The following is a 17,858-nucleotide window of genomic DNA, read 5'->3' on the forward strand; positions in this document are numbered from 1 at the left end:
ACAGGATAGAAAGCCCAGAGATAAACCCACACACCTATGGTGAACTAATCTATGACAAAGGAGGCATGGATACACAGGGGAGAAAAGACTGTCTGTTAAATAAGTGTTGCTGGGAAAACTGGACAGTTACATGTAAAAGAATGAAATTAGAACACTCCCTAACACCATACACAAAAATAAACTCAAAATGGATTAGAGACCTAAATATAAGACCAGACACTATAAAACTCTTAGAGGAAACATAGGAAGACTTTTTTGATCCATCTCCTAGAGTAATGGAAATAAAAACAAATATAAACAAATGGGACCTAATAAAACTTAAAATTGTTTGCACAGCAAAGGAAACTATAAACAAGATGAAAAGACAACCCTCAGAATGGGAGAAAATATTTGCAAATGAATCAATGAACAAAGGATTAATCTCCAAAATATATAAATAGCTCATGCAGCTCAATATTAAACAAATGAACAGCCCAATCCAATAATGGGCAGATGCCCTAAATAGACATTTCTCCAAAGAAGACATATAGATGTTCAAGAAGCACATGAAAATCTGCTCAACATCACTAATTATTAGAGCAATTCAAACCAAAACTACAATAAGGTATTACCTCATATCAGTTAGAATGGTCATCATCAGAAAATCTACAAACAACAAATGTTGTAGAGGGTGTGGAGAAAAGAGAACCCTCTTGCACTGTTGGTGGGAATGTATATTGATACAGCCTTTATGGAGAACAGTAAGGAGGTTCATTAAAAAAATAAAAAATAGAATTACCATATGACCCAGCTATCCCACTACTAGGCATATACCCTGACAAAACCATAATTCAAAAAGACACATGCACCCCAATGTTCATTGCAACACTATTTACAGTAGCCAGATCATGGAAGCAACCTAAATGTCCATCAACAGAGGAATGGATAAAGAAGATGTGGTACATATATACAATGAAATATTACTCAGCCATAAAAAGGAACAAAATTGAGTCATTTGTAGAGACGTGGATGGGTCTAGAGACTGTCATACAGAGTGAAGTACGTCAGAAAGAGAAAAACAAATATCGTATATAAACACATATATGTGGAACCTAGAAAAATGGTACAAATGAACTTGTTTGCAGGGCAGAAATTGAGATGCAGATGTAGAAAACAAGTGTATGGACACCAAGGGGGGAAAGTGGGTGTTGTGGGTGGTGGTGTGATGAACTGAGAGATTGGGATTGACATATATACACTAATATGTATAAAATGGATAACAGATAAGAACCTGCTATTTAAAAAAATAAATAAAATAAAAGTAAAAAAATTATTAGGTACTTTTTTTTTGTTAAATTGATCTATATATTCAGTTCATCTGAATCAGTATTGCAACAATTGTTTTTGGTAGAAATTGACAAACTTTTCCTAAAATTTATATATACCTTTGGAATGGCCAAAAAATCTTGTAGAAAAATTTGGAGGACTTAAACTACTTTATTCCCATACTTGCTAAAAAGCTACATTAAGGAAGAGAAGGTTGTAGAGTCTTAACACTACATTTACCAAAAAACTGAGCAGAAAGTGTCAAGAAATATACCAGACTTGTATGGTTAATTGATTAAATATTGTATCAAGTTAATTAAAGGAGAAAAAGAAGCATTTTCAACAGATGATAATAAAATAATTGTTGATCCATTTGAAAATAATGAATTTATATTTCCATCTGATACCAGACACAAAATTAATCTGATTTAGCTTGACCACTACTTTACCCCATGCAGAAAAATTAATTGGAATTGTACTAGAAACTTAAAAGTAAAAAAATAAACATATAAAGTTATCTATAAGAAACAAAATAGAGGAATATCTTCAGAGACTTGGTTAGGCAAAGGTTTCTTAGCATTTGAAGCAAATACCCCTAAACATAAAATTTAAAAAATTAAAAATGAGATTTATCAGAATTAAAATTTTATGCTTGAGAAAATACACTATTAAAGAAAGTAAGAATTTCACCTGCAGACTGGGAGAAAGAAATTGAAATACATATATTGGATATAGTATTCATTCAGAATGATAAAGATCTTTAACAAATAAATAACAAAAGGAAAAACAACATAAGTGAAAACACAGAAGACTTCAACACACACTCCCTAAGGGAGAAACACAAATTGCCAAAAACACCTGGAGAGTTATAAAAAACACCTGGAAAGATATTCAGAATGCTCAGATATAAAGGTAATGTAAAGTATCATCACAATGAGATAGACTTCCGACCTAATAGAGTGGCTTAAAAAAATTAAAACAACATATCTTTGGAAATCTGAACACACATATTGCTCATGAGAGAGTAAAATTGTACAACCACTTTGGAAATTATTTGGAAATTTCCGATAAAGTGAATCATGTATTTACCCTATGACCTACCAAATCCAAAACTAGATATTAATCCAAGTGAAATGGAAACATATTCCCATAAAACCACTTGAATATGAATGCTTTGGATAGGTTTTATATATTAGTCAAAAACTAGAAACAACCCAATTTTCTATGAATAGGAGAATGAAAAAAAAATTTTGTTACAACCATACCCTAAAATATTACTCAGCAATAAAAAGAATGAATTGCTAGAACATATAATAATATAAGTGAATGTAATAATTTTGTGTTTAGCAAGAAAAGACAGATATCAAAGAGTATATACTGTATGATTCCATTTATATAAAGTTCAAGATCAGAAAAAATAATCAATGTGTCTATAAATCAGAATGGTGTTTGTCTCTGGAGAGCAGGTATTGGAAGGGGAAATCAGTGAACTTTCTGGAGAGATCGAAATATTCCATACCTTGATAAATATTTTGTCAAAACTTATCTAATTGTACACTTAACTATGTATCTCACTGTGTGTAAATTTTAACTCAATTTTAAAAAGAGGTTTTTACGTAAAAAAATAAAATGAGGGCTTCCCTGGTGGTGCAGTGGTTGAGAGTCCGCCTGCCGATGCAGGGGACACGGGTTTGTGCCGCGGTCCGGTAAGATCCCACATGCCGCAGAGCAGCTGGGCGCGGAGCCATGGCCGCTGAGTCTCTGGAGAGCAGGTATTGGAAGAGGAAATCAGTGAACTTTCTGGAGAGATCGAAATATTCCATACCTTGATAAATATTTTGTCAAAACTTATCTAATTGTACACTTAACTATGTATCTCACTGTGTGTAAATTTTAACTCAATTTTAAAAAGAGGTTTTTACGTAAAAAAATAAAATGAGGGCTTCCCTGGTGGTGCAGTGGTTGAGAGTCCGCCTGCCGATGCAGGGGACACAGGTTTGTGCCGCGGTCCGGTAAGATCCCACATGCCGCGGAGCAGCTGGGCGCGGAGCCATGGCCGCTGAGCCTGCGCATCCGGAGCCTGTGCTCCGCAACAGGAGAGGCCACAAGAGTGAGAGGCCCGTGTACCACAAAAATAAATAAATAAATAAATAAATAAATAAATAAATAAATAAAATGAAAATAAAATGAGTCAGTTCCAAATGTATGTTGTAGCTCTAAATGTGAAAGTTGAAACAATAAATCATCCAAAGAAAGATTATAAACCTTGACATAGCAAAGGTGTTATAATAAGGATATAAAAAGCACTAACTTTAAAAGGAAAAATATGGTAAGAGATAACTGTAGCTTTAAGAGTGACACTCCATTAAGGATACTATTAAGAGATGAAAAATCAACTCGTAATAGGATACATAATGCATATGTCTGAGAAATGAGTTACATTTTGAATGTATAAAGACGTGTTAGATCAATTTTTAAAAACAGTAACCAATTAGGAGGAAAAACTTAAAAGTAAGATATCCAGACTTCCAATAAACCATGAACATGTGCAAACCATTAGTCATTAAGGAAAATACATGTCACATCCCTAGTGAAATACCATCACATAACCTCAAAAATAGCTAAAATTAAAAAGAGAAAATTGACAAGGTTACTGAATAATATAACTACTGTTAGGAATATAAATTGACAGTATCAAGTAACATACATATATCTTATGATATAACAAATCATATACATGTTGGTATATCAATAGGAAATACATATTTAGGTATGTATATATATATACAGAGAGAGAAACATCTAGTTACAGCTAGCTATTATGTCTTGGTGTTCTTAATTATTTAAATTATTTACCTTTCTATATGTTCTGATTCTGCTTCAAAAAGATTTCTCATAATAGAGAGGAAACTATGATTTGGGAATTTGTTTTATTCATCTGTCATTATTGAGATCTGTTGCCACCTTTCATTCTTTCAACAAATTCTTTATTTTTTCATTTTTAAAATTGAAATATGTTAAACATATAATATTGTGTAAATTTAAGGGAAATGACATGTTAATTTGATACATTATATGCTGTAATGTGATTGCCATTGTAGTGATAATTAGCACCTCCCTCATTCTACATAATGATCCTTTATTTAATTGTCAGAATCATTGTTATAGTCTCTTAATAACTTTGATAATTATACTACAATATTGTCTGTATTCACTATACCATGCATTATATCTCTAGGGCTATTTACTACGCAGTGCAAGTTTGTACCCTTAAGCAACATCTGTCTTATCCCCCAACAACCCCATCCCTTGTCAATCATCATTTTACTTTCTGTTTTTATGAGTTTGATACTTTTAGATTTCACATGTAAGTGATACAATACAATACTTGCCTTTCTCTGCCTGACTCATCTCATTTAACATAATAAGTTCAAGGTCCATCCATGTTGTCGCAAATGGTAGCATTATTCACAGTAGCCAAGATATGGAAACAACCTAATTGCCCATCAGCAGATGAAAGGATAAAGTAGATGTGATATACATATATATATATACATGTATATGTATATATATATATATATATATTCACACACAATGGAATACTATTTAGCCATGAGAAGGAACATGACCTGTCATTTGTGATAACATGTGTGGACCTTGAACATACTACACTGAGTTAAGTCAATAAATTTTAATGGACCACTGTTGATGGGATAGACTCTGTTCTAACTACTGATAAATATTCATCCCAAAGTGAAATCCATTCTGGAACATTCACAATATCAACTGACTGAATCTTCAGTAGAGAATAATATGTTGAAAAGGTAAACATTACCCATGTAAGCAGAATTTATTTTAGCTTTCTTGGGAACAAAATGGGTCATTTGATAGAGTGTACACTTGTCATATCTTTCTTTAAATTCATTGTTTACATTGATCAATATTAATACTCTTTCCATGATTAAAATAATGTAAAGTTACAGATCCATAATGCTTTAAAATTTGACCCTCATACATCAAAATTCTGCTTTGCATTATCAGTCCCGTATTGGAGATTAGTGAAGTGCCTTGTCTTAATTACTAAAGACATGGATCTTCAACTCACAGTGTTCTGACTCAAACCCCAATGAATACAAAGATGGTATCAGTAATAATAGGCAGATCACCAGTCTCTTCATTCTTTACTCCATTGTGAATCCTATTCAATGATACCCTTTTTTTATACTCTCTTAAAAATTAAATCACTTATTTACTATAAGGTAAACAATGGAGGCCTACTTGGAAAACAAAAACATTCTTTTTCTTTCACTGTAGTAAGAACACAAAGTGAGATCTACCCTCTTAGCGAATTTTTAAGTGCACAGTACAGGACAACAGATCTCTAGAACTTTTTCATCTTGTATAACTGAACAGGAGATTTGCTCTTTGAAACTATATTTTTAAGACCTTCATTAATTATAATATTTGAGTAATTAAATGCTTTTGACATCACCTTTGAATATACTGTCAATAACTGTGCCTGGTATTCTCACCATTACATAATCACTATCCCCTGGAACAGATGAATTTATCTTTCAATTCATTTTGTGAAAAAGGTGGGTAAATTGGTTCCACAATTCTCATATTTTATTCAACAATAAGTATTTGGTGAATACTACTATATTTTGGGCACCATGTACCTGCATGTGCTTTAGGATGAAATATAAATTTAGCCTGCCCTCACAGAGTTTATATTCTCCCTGATTTCTTTCCCATAATCTCCCATCCTTTAAGTAAAGTGATGGCTGAGAAATTTACCAATGCAGTCAAACCATGGTTTGTTAGCAGTTTTAAATGAGTGAGATGAATCACATTTCCTTTAGGCTATGTGCAGTACTCAGTCATTTTCATGGTGATTGCCTGGAGACGAATTTGCTATGATCATTTCAACAACTCTCAGCATAAAATATGATGGTGGGAATGAGATATCTGAGAATATCTTCTTGTATTCATTTACTAGGAATGAGAAAAGAGTATCAGAAAGTGGCACTGATATTTCTTCCCTGAAATTTACCATTTTCATACAGAAAATTTGACAGGTATGTGTCTGATTATCCATTTTATTGCACTTTTGACTTTAATTTCAGGAGCTGGCTTATTCAACTTCTTCCTTTGCTGACATCTCCATGTCCCCTTTTAGAACACTTTTTTCCTTAATATTTTGGTAGGGATTCTTTTACATGTAGCTGCATCTATTGAGCTACATGTAATAGAATGAAATTAGGACACTCCTTAACACCATACACAAAAATAAACTCAAAATGGATTAAGGATCTAAATGTAAGGTCAGACTCTATAAAACTCTTAGAGGAAAACATAGGCAGAACACTCTTTGACATAAATCGCAGCAAGATCTTTTTTGACCCACCTCCTAGACTAATTTAAAATAAAAACAAAAACCAAGAAATTGGACCTAATTAAATTTAAAGGCTTTTGCACAGCAAAGGAAACCATAAGCAATAAAAAAAAGACAACTCTCAGAATGAGAGAAAATATTTGTAAATGAAGCAACTGACAAAGGATTAATGTCTAAAATATACAAACAGCACATGCAGCTCAATATCAAAAAAACAAATAAACCAATCAAAAAATGGGTGGAAGACTTAAATAGACATTACTCCAAAGAAGGTATACACATGGCCAAGAGCCACATGAAAAGATGCTCAGCATCACTAATCGTTAGAGAAATGCAAATCAAAACCACAATGAAGTATCACCTCATATCAGTCAGAATGGCCATCATCAAAAAATCTACAAAAAATAAATGCTAGAGAGTGTGGAACAAAGGCAACCTTTTGCAAAATTTGTGGGAATGTAAACTGATACAGCCACTATGGAAAACAATATGGAGGTTCTTAAAAAATTAAAAATAGAAGTACCATATGACCCAGCAATCCCACTTTTGGACATATACCCAGAGAAAACCATAATTCAAAAAGACACATACACCCCAATGTTCATTGCAGCAGTATTTACAATAGCCAGGACATGGAAGCAACTTAAATGTCCACCATCAGAGGAATGGATAAAGAAGATGTGGTACACATATACAGTGGAATATTGCTCAGACATAAAAAGGAATGAAGTTGGGTCATTTGTAGAGACGTGGATGGACCTAGTCTGTCATACAGAGTGAAGTCAGAAAAACAAATATCATATATTAATGCATATTTATGGATTCTAAAAATATGGTATAGATGGTTTCATTTGCAAAGCAGAAATAGAGACACAGACATCGAAAAAAAGTATGGATACCAAGGGGGAAAGGGGGGGTGGGATGAATTGGGAGATTGGAATTGACATATATACACTGTTGATACTATGTATAAAATAAATAACCAATGAGAGCCTACTGTATAGCACAGGGAACTCTACTCAGTGCTCTGTGGTGACCTAAATGAGAAGGAAATCCAAAAAAGAGGGGATATATGTATATGTATAGCTGATTCACTTTGCTGTACAGTAGAAATGAACAACACTGTAAAGCAACTATACTCCAATAAAAATTAAAAAGAAAAAAATGAAAAAAAATAATTTTGGTGGGGATTCATCTGGTTTGGCAAATAAGCATGACCTCTAATGTTGATCAAGCACTGACAACATTTGAAACAGACAAAATAGATGAAATGTTAGCCTAAAAATGAGATTTGTATTTACCTTACAAAAAAGACGATGATGGGTATTCTTTATAATTCAGTTTTTATTCATTTGTTCTAACTATTAAAAAGAAATATATTCTTTCATGTGCATCATATTTCACAGTAATACTCTCACAGATTTCTCTATGACAATAAGACAACATTTGTAATAACACAAATCTGATAAAGAATACCATAAAATTTCCATTTACCAAGAATTGACATGTATAAACTGAATATATCAGGAATCTATTCAATCAGTGTATAGTCATTGTTTCTGATTCTGTTACCTAAGCCTTAGTAATGCTGGGTCTCCTTTGCAGCACTCTTCAGAGCCTAAATCTTGGTATTTTTTCTGTTAAAGTAAAAATGCAAATAAGAAATCCAGTTCTAGAACTTAAATAACATAACCAGAGCTCTTACGTTACTTTCCAAAGTTCAAGCTTAAACAAAATTTGAATGTTGTTTTATTTGTAACCTTAGTTTGGAAAATGTGATGTACACTTACACATCTTCTTTTTCTAAGTGTCCAAGTGAACCATAAATACATTGCCATGGCTAAAATTAGAAAAATAAAGAACTATAAAGAATGAAATATATATGTCATCTTTTCCTCCCTCTTTGAATATCTCTACCCTTTGTTGTTGTCTAGTGTGTGTCTTTCTCTAGTTCATTTTCTACACAATTTAAATGCACATGTATGTTCTTATGCATAATATTTATTCCCTTTGTTAAAGAAAACATAATTTTTTATATATGTTGTTTTCTTTGTTACCAAAAACCTGTGAAATATTCTAAAACTGCCTCATTCCTATTTAAGCACAATTATTATAAGTAGTACTATTAATGTATTAGTATATTTATATGTATAGACTGGTGCCTCTATTAACACTTAGGTGGATTGCTTAACTTTTTAGGTAATTATATAGTGTCTCAATCAATATCCTCATGTATACATATGTGTACACTCAATTATTGATGGCAAATGAATGTGAGATAAGGGGGTAATATGCAGCTTAAATGTAACATTACTTAAGGAAAAAAATGCCACACAAAGCTAATTGTTGATTTAAGTTTCTGTTTTGTGTTTGACTGCATTTTGTCTTGCTTTGATGTTAATATTAGTCTAGTTAGTGCTTCCTAAAATTTGATTATCTAAAAAAGACTTTATTGTTATGCAGTAAGATGATGGGGGAAATTAAATTTTTCAAATGGCCTAAGAAATAGGAAAAAAATTGAAAGTATGTGTGTATGGGTGTGTAAGTCAATGAGTAACAAACTGAGAGTTTGTGGAAGCATATGCTCTACTTCCAAGAATTCCCTTGACTTTAGGCTATAAATGAACAGAGGATAGAGGAGACACTAAAAACAATCTTGTATTGTTGGTAATCTTGTCAAGAATGGTCATTTATTATAGAACTCAACTCTCTTCCTTTGGTTATTACATGTACCACTTGGAGTTGGGGCTTCTGTCTAAAGGACTCCAGCTTTACATATGATCATCTAACTCAAGCTCCATTACAGGGGTCAATTCTAAGATGGCTTGTAATCATCCATATGGCTTCTGTGAGAACAGTATTTCTCTAAATCTGGGAGTAAAACCACTTATGTCGTATGCCTCCTGGGTTGCTGACCTGCTGATTCCCTTGCACTACACCACCAGGACTTCAGGGTTACACAATAAAACAGGAATATTATTGGCAGCAGATTAAATCAATTAGACATTCATAATTCACTCATAGAATAAGTGAATTTTTACCTCAACACGGAATATTTTAGTCTTAGGCTAAATTTAGCAGACAACTTTAGATAATTAAAAGTTTGCTAACTGTTTTAATCCCTTAATTTTGCATTGAGGTTTTCACTTTTGAATTTAAACATACAGGGAGAAAAAGATGATATATCAAGGCCTAGCCAAACATAATATAGATGCAAATTTACAGATGTTTCCTCCTTTTAAGTCAAGATTACAAATGAAGAAAGTCATTCTTTCATTTATATACCGGATAGTCTTTTAATGCCCAATCCTTGTGAGTTAGTCCAGTAAGAACTGTAATGTGCCCAAGGCAAAGAAAACAACAAATGCAAAGCCCAAGAATTTTAAGAGAGTACAGTGCATAACAGATATTAAAATTATTTTGGTATTGCTGGAAAGAAGTGTGGGAGATGAGATTGAAGGTGTAGACAGGGCCAATCTGGTGACATGTTAAAGAGTTTGGACTCCAGTCTGAGCAATGAAACTATTGAAATTTTATGCTCAGATCCACGCTTTATAAGACGTAGATGTAGACAACGGACATGTGGACACAGGGGGACAGGGAGGGTGGGACGTATTGGGAGATTAGGTTTGACATAAATACACTACCATGTGTAAAATAGATAGCTATTGGGAACCTGCTGTATAGCACAAGGAGCTCAGCTCAGTGCTCTGTGACGACCTAGATGGTTGGGACTGGGGGGTGGGAGGGAGGTCCAAGAGGGAGGGGATATAGGTATACGTATAGCTGATTCATTTCATTGTACAACAGAAACTAACACAACATTGTAAAGCAATTATACTCTAATAAAAAAAAATCTTCATTCTGGTTACAGAGAGAGAATAGGTTTTAAGCAGGAAGTGAGTTGCAAGTAAGTCAAGTTCAAGGGTTACTACAGAAATCCAGCAAAAATTGACAGTGGCATTAATTAATTTTTTTTCCAGGAAGATGCAAAGAAAGTTGAGTTTGAGAGATCTTAACAACGACGGATGAATTTATTTTCAATAGCTAGACAAGTACTAAATTGGTAAGTGGTTCCCTTTACAGCATGTGTTGTCTTTTCTTACCCTGAAAGTGTTTTTCTAATTATCAGGCTCACTATGGGTCCTGGGAGGTGAGATTTAATATTTATTGTTCTTGACCTATCCAGAAAATAAATTTAAAATAATTTTCTAATCTAGGAAAAGCCTTAAGTTCCTTAACTATATATTACTGCATCTATGCTACTTAAAAATTCCAAATGCTGTACTATTGCAACTGTTTCAAGAGAAATGTGACTGGCATCTTGATTATTAGATTCCAGTTGCATCTGGGAACTCAAATTGCAGCAGAAAATAATGAGCTGAATCAATTGAGGGCAGCATTCAGAGTTCATAACCTTCATCTCTTAACATGGGGAAGAGAATACTCACTTCCAGGATCTTTGCCATGTAGTCAGGATTAATAAAACACTTGTTGAAAGATGCTGGTAAAACAAAAAATGTTTTCTTATAAGTAATAACAATAGTAGTGGTCAAGACTGCTACTTTCCCTTTCCTAGAAGAAACATTTATTTTTATGATTGTGGAATTATCAGTTTATTTAATAACATTTAAATTCTAGCTAATCAAATAGCAACCTGAATTTTTGTAGCTGTGCTAAATAAATTTCTTTAGAAAATCCAGCGGCAGTAAAAAAACATAGAAATACAGTACTTTTCATTCTTGAAATATGTAAATCAATGCAATGCAAACAAATGTTATAGTTGTAACATAATTAGGATTTATTGTCAATACCATTCCTGAGGCCAGCTATTAATAAAATCATATTAGCAGGGCTAAAGTCTCATGAAAATGTTGATAACGTTTAGAGCTTAAATTAGGGAGATTATAACTCAGATTACATTAAATTTTTTCTAGATCCCAACTTTCTTTTAAATTTAAAAAATTCTTTCCAATAAAAATAAATTAAAGCATTACAACTTCATGGTCTGTACCACTGGCTGCTTTTCTACAGTTCTGCTGTTATATGGCCTTGTGATGTGGCCTTATTACAAAGGGTTTCCTACCATCTAAAAAAACACATTTTTTTCCCCTTATTAATACCGTTAATCTTTAGCTTAATCAACATTAATTAAAACATTTGTCTATTTTTTAACAGTATTGATACAGTGGTATATTTAAATAGGTTTATTGTATTTATTAATGACACTGTTGATTTCAGATGCTTAAGGAGTTGAACATTTATTCAAAAATATTCACAAATGAATTTGTCCGCATTATCAGTAGTTATTTATGTCATGTTGAGGGTTATTTAACTATTTGCTATTAAAAAGTGTTTCTGGCCATCAAAAACAAAATGTTAGGAACCATTGTCTTAAAATTTAATTATATTTGTCTCCATGCAGAGTGGTTAACTGTTTCCCAATACTCATTTTCCTTTTCTTCTTTAGTGAAAGAGCTACATTATTTAGTTAAGAACAATAATGTTCAGAATAAAGACCATATTTCCTATCCTACTTTACTGCTAGTTAGAAGAAGGTTATCAATTACTGGCCAATGAAGTACATATTTTAGTAGACCTCAGGAAGATCTGTCTAGAGAGCTAATTCAACTATGAGTGTTGCCTATGTTTCCTAACTTGCTTCCCCTGTAATGTGGATATATATGTGGAATATATATTCCCCTATACATGGAATGTATATGTGATTGCTAGAGCTCCTGTAGCTAGCTCAGATCACTACATAATCTTGAAAACAGAAATCACACAAGGAAGATGGAGCATCCAACAGAAAGAAACGGATCACTAATTATACCATAGAGCTGACCTAAACTGCCTAACCACAGATTTCTTTAATGAAGAAAAGAAATACAGTTCTATTTTAATTAATAACAGAAAGATTTTATTCTCCTCTGACAAATGATAGTATTAATTGTGGCCTGTCTCTGGAACAATACTTTTGGCTGAAATAACTTAAATCATGACACAAACTTTCTTACACAAGAAAGAAATTTATTTTAAAAAAAATACCAAATTGGAAGTCCAAAGCTAAAATTGGATCTTGGAATTGTATGATCAGTGGATGTAATTAGGAGTCAGATTTACTCAGTCTCTCAGGTCTGCTGCACCAGTGTCAGACTCAGTGGTTCTAATGGTGCCCTCTTCATTATCATAAGGTCGCTACCAGTGGCCATTGGTGTGGAAGTCATCTTTTTTCTTGTCAAATAAGGGGAGAAAGAAAGAAAGTAATTTTACCCAAGCTTGTAATATAAATCTTCCCTTTAATCTGGATGTATTTATGTCACATTTCCACATTTTGTGCCATAATAGTCGACGGGGGAAGGCTGTAGACTAATTGGCTAAAACTAATCAACATCCTATTCTTGGAGCTGCAGATGAGATCTCTCCTTTCAGTTACAAAGAGTTATGTATAGATACTATAGACTACTGAACCAAAATAGGTTTACTGGGGAAGAAGAGTTATGTCCTTATTTCATGTCAGTAACGGCATATTGAAGATTGGTTGCCGTCATCTTGAAGGTTCAAACTAAGCTAGATATTTTTGAGAAAATTTGAATCATTGGCATTACAAGAAAAAGAAGGCAGTCTTTATTATAGTTTGAGTGATTGGCTTTTTTTTTTTTTTTTTTTAGCGGTACGCGGGCCTCTCACTGTTGTGGCATCTCCTGTTGCGGAGCACAGACTCCGGACGTGCAGGCTCAGCGGCCATGGCTCACGGGCCCAGCCGCTCCGCAGCATATGGGATCTTCCCGGATCGGGGCACAAACCCGTGTCCCCTGCATCGGTAGGCAGACTCTCAACCACTGCGCCACCAGGGAAGCCCTCAGGGAAGCCACCAGGGAAGCCCTCAGGGAAGCCCTCAGGGAAGCCCTAAGTGATTGGCTTTTGAAAACATCTTTTCAATATGAATTATTGACCCCTTGAATAAGCAGACTCTCTAGACGTTTAGAAATTTAACTTATATTCTTAATAGTTTATGTTGTGTAATGTCAATATTTCAAAATTCCAATGGCCTATGTTTGGGCTCAATATTAATTTGCAGTGGCAGTATTTATTATCTTACCAGTGAGGCAGGCATGTATGCAAGTAGCTATAAACAATATGGAGTGGAAATTTAGGATATAGAAATGTTTATTGTGAAGGTTAAGATTTGTGTTGAAGAGCAGTTACATTTTATGACTTACAGAAATATTGAAGGGATTTGAGAAGGGCTTTTGAGAATAAAAACCCAGCATAAACAGTAACATAAACATTTGAGTATGACTGAAAGTTTTCTTACTTTCTATAGTTTCGTGTTTATAAACTTAGGCAAAGCATTACAGTGTTTTTCAATAAATATTATTATGAATCTAATATTACAACTGTATTACTTCTCATGTTTACCAGTTAACCAGTTTCTGTGCCATGTCAGAAATTGTGCCAGGTACTTCACAATTATTTTCTTTAAAGTATAGTTGAAGACAACCTTAAAGAATGATGCTGTATTCTCCTTTTAATAAAATAGCATTTTCAAGTATTCAAATGAAAAAGCTAGGATTTCTATCCAGACTCAACTGTAAACAAGAGCTCTGTTGTTTCCTAGAAAAAATATTCACACTAATTCTTCAAATGTATTTAATTTCAATAACCTTGCTGATTTCATAATAAACATTCTGTTTTCTTTGCAGAATCAGGAAAAACATTTTTAATGTTTGATAAATAAAATATGTAAAATGAAGCATAGTTTAGACCATCTGCTGTATGATAAGTCATTTAAGAATGTTATCTCCTTTAATTGAATAAAATTAAAACATTTTTAAACATCTATTTATATTTTACCTTCAATGTAATTTTTACACCAGAACCTAAATTGTCTCCTGAAACTCTGAAGCACCAATTTTTGCCACCTAAAGAGTTAATTTAAAATTCCTTTATTAACAGTTTGGAATATGAATTTTTTTTTCTATTTGAGATGTAAAAATTTGACTGCTGAAAGTAATAGTAAAGGACATGAGTGAAGGCAGAATAAATACATGGAAATTAATATTGAATCCAAACATAGGCCATTGAACCCAAACATAGGATATTTATAATATTGACATAACAGAACATAAACTGGAATATAATTGGAATTTCTAAACATCTAGATTTGTTTGATAGAATCTGCTTACTCAAGGGGTCAACAATTTATGCTGAAAAAGGTTTTTCAAAAGCCAATCGCTCAGAACTGTAATTAGGTCCTTTTGCCTTCATTTACTTGCAATTCCAATGGTCCAACATTCTCAAAAATATCTGGCTTGGTTTGAAACTTCAAGATAATGGCAACTGATCCTAAACTTACTGTCACTGGCATATGAGATAAGCACATAGCTTTTCTAATTTAAAAACCAAATACAGAACTCAATTGCCCAAAATTTGATCCTAAATAACTTTTCCCCTTTTAAGCATAAAGGCAATATTCCTTTCAAGTCAGATTTTCTAGGCTAAACATACATAAAATGGAGATGATGTGCAGTAAATGTTCTCTAGTAAATCAAAGTAACAGAATCAAACCTGAGAGAGAAGGAGAGAAGGACAGGGAGAGTAGATACCAGATTAACTTTACAAGAAACTACCAAACTTTTCCAAACATGTGTACCTTCAATATAAAAAAGTATATAGTTGCTTTAAATTCTCAACAATGTTTTTGCTATCAGTCTTTTTACTTTTAGCCATCCAAGTTTATGTAAAGGGGTAACTCATTTTGGTTTTAACTTTAATTGTCATTATATTAGAGATTTGAAAAATCTTTTATTGTCCTCACTTGCCATGTTCATATTTCTTTTTGAGAAGTGTCATTTCTTTCTTCAGCAGATGTTCTTATATACTTTGGTTAGAAGTTGTCTGTCAGATAAATGCATTGGAAATATTTTTCTCCCAGTTTTTGACTTGTCTCTGTATTCCATTAATAGTTCTTTAGATTTACTGTATTTTCTTCTTTTGAAAAAAGTTTGAGGAAGAAAATTTAATCTTTTTTTATGTTTTCTGTTTTATATGTCATCTCAAAGACATTTTTGCCTATTCCAAGTTGCTGAAGATATTTTCATAATCTACATTTACTTTTAGAAGCTTTCTACGTTTAGCATTTAATTTAAAATAATATCTGCATGTGTTACGAAGAATAAAGTTTCAATTTTATCCATAGGATTATTCAGTTGTTGTAGCACATTTTTTTTCTTTATTTTCTCATTGAACTTCTCTGACAACTTTGCCAAAAATCAGTTGGAAAAATATATATATGTATACACAAAATATATATCATGTGTCACATATATCATATACCATTTATATCATACATACATTTATATCAGTTGAATATATATATATACATATAGCTGTATATATGATATATATATGATGTATATGAGGGGTATGTTTGTGTGTGTGTGCCTATATGGCCATGTATATACATATATATACACATATATACCCTTGAACAACACAGATTTGAACTAGATGGATCCATAATTTTTTTCAATAAATTTGGTACCTGTATTTTTATTTTACAGGTCTTTAAATTAACTCAGAATGGGAAAAGTTTGTGTTTCATTAGAGATCACAATAGGTGGAATCATAAGAACTAGGGTTTGAGTCCTGATTCTATCCAGACTGTTTCAGCCCCGGGTCAGTCATTTTCAAGTCCTTTGTTTTTGAGGCAGAGATAGCAGTATTTGGATTTTCCACCGTGCTGGGTTTGGTGCCCCTAACCACTGAGTTGTTCAAGAGTCAACTATATATCTGTCTATCTATGTATCTATCTATCTATATCTATCAAACATTTTTTTCTAGACTCTGCATTTCTTTCAACTGATTTCCATTGATCTTCATAAGATGTTTTCCTTGACTTCTGTAGCTCTACAGTAATTCTTGAAATCAGGTATTATATGTTCTCCATATGTCTTCTTGTTTCCAAACTGGTTTTGACTTTTTTTTTGCATGTCCATGTTCAATTTATAATATATTTTTCAACTTCTACAAAAAAATGAAAAAAAAAGTGATATTGTGTTTTGTTATGAACCTGTATTTTAATTTCTAGAGGGGTTTCATTTAACAATATTGTCTTCCAATGCAAACCATGTTATTCTTCTCTTTTACTGAGATTCTCAGTTTCTCTCTGCATCATTTCTGTTAAATTTATTATGTATTACACATTTTCAGAAACCTTTTTAAAGGATATTTAAATTGTTTTGTTTGTTTTCTAAATTTTTGCAGCTAGTATATACAAGTGCCTTTTGTTTGTTGACCTTTTATTTTGGGACCTAGTTATATTGATTTACTGAAGTTAAAATAAATATAAACTTTATACTGAAGTTAAAAGTGATTTACCCACCATCATCACAGTATTAGAGTGTTCTGAATTTGACTACATACTTACAGTGAGCTTTATACTTTCAATGTTTTCATGATGCCAATTAACATCCTTTTGTTTCAAATTGAAAGTTTCCTTTACTATTCTTATAAGGCGCTCTAGTGGTGGCTGTACTCCTTCAGTTTTCATTTGTCTGGAAAAGTCTATCTTTCCTTCATTTTTAATTATTACTTTTATTTCTTTTTGGTTGTGCTGAGTCTTAGTTGCAGCAGGCAGACTCCGGAGTTGTGGCTGGAGGGCTCCTTAGTTGCGGCTCGAGGGCTCCTTAGTTGTGGCATGCGAACCCTTAGTTGCAGCATGCGCGTGGGATCTAGTTCCCTCACCAGGGATCAAACCTGCAACCCCTGCATTGGAAGGCAGATTCTTAACCACTGATCCACCAGGGAAGTCCCTCTTTCCTTCAGTTTTGAAGGACAGCTTTGTTGGAAGTTTTATCCTTTCAGTACAGAGGCGAAATTATAGATTTACCAATAAATGATGCTAAGACACTTTAATGGAATAAAATGGAATTTGATCTTTATATTACATCAGATGCAAAAAATCAATCCCAAGTGTAAAATTTTTTTTAACATCTTTATTGGAGTATAATTGCTTTACAATGGTGTGTTAGATTCTGCTTTACAACAAAGTGAATCAGTTATATATATACATATGTTCCCATATCTCTTCCCTCTTGCATCTCCCTCCATCCCACCCGCCCTATCCCACCCCTCTAGGTGGTCACAAACCACC

This window comes from Physeter macrocephalus, chromosome 15 (genome assembly GCF_002837175.3).
Source record: "Physeter macrocephalus isolate SW-GA chromosome 15, ASM283717v5, whole genome shotgun sequence".
Classification (NCBI taxonomy): Eukaryota; Metazoa; Chordata; class Mammalia; order Artiodactyla; family Physeteridae; genus Physeter; species Physeter macrocephalus.